Raw genomic sequence first — 774 nt, 5'->3', positions numbered from 1 at the left:
GTTGCATGCAGGTGAAGTTTGGGCTTCTAACTGGCCCTCTCTTTCCCTGGTAGTGGACCAGGTACACTCTGTGTTGTCACCTACCTCTCTCCCTTCTCTCTCCCTCCCTCCCCTAGAAGTGTCCGATGTCTGCCGGTTCCCCCTTGTGCTTGTGTGACCAGTGATCAGGGTCTGCTTACGAGTGAGAACATGCAGTATTCAGTTCTTTGTTTCTGTGTTAGTTCACTACGTATGATGGTCGCCAGTGCATCCAAGTTGCTGTGAAGGCCGTGATTTTGCTCTTCTTTATGGCTGCATAATATTCCATCATGGATATATACATCACATTTTCTTTATCCAGTCCACTTTCCATTGGCAGCAGGGTTGGTTCCGTGTTTCTGCTGTTGTGACTAGTACAGCAATAAACATGTGCATTCAGGAGTCTTTTTGGTAGAGCAATTTATGTCGCTCTGGGTATATTCCCAGAAGAGGGATTGCCGGATCATATGGAAGCTCAATTTTTTAGATCTTTTAAAAATGGCCACACTGCTTTCCATAGAGATTGAAATAGCTTACCTTCCCGCCAGCAGTGTAGAAGCGTTCCCTTTTCTTCTCAGCCACGCCCGCATCTATTGTCTCTTGACTTATTAATGATAGCCATGCTTACCCGGGTTAGGTGGTATCTCATTGTAGTTTTGATTTGCATTTCTCTGATGATTAGTAAGGCTGAACATTTTTTCATGTGTCTGTTGGCTGCTTGTATGTCTTTTTTTTTTTTTTTTTGAGTTGGTGTCT

This window comes from Carlito syrichta, unplaced genomic scaffold (genome assembly GCF_000164805.1).
Source record: "Carlito syrichta isolate Samal-C Ts95f unplaced genomic scaffold, Tarsius_syrichta-2.0.1 Scaffold306983, whole genome shotgun sequence".
Taxonomy (NCBI): Eukaryota; Metazoa; Chordata; class Mammalia; order Primates; family Tarsiidae; genus Carlito; species Carlito syrichta.
The sequence above is the reverse complement of the archived record's forward strand: the minus strand, read 5'-3'. Positions refer to the sequence as shown.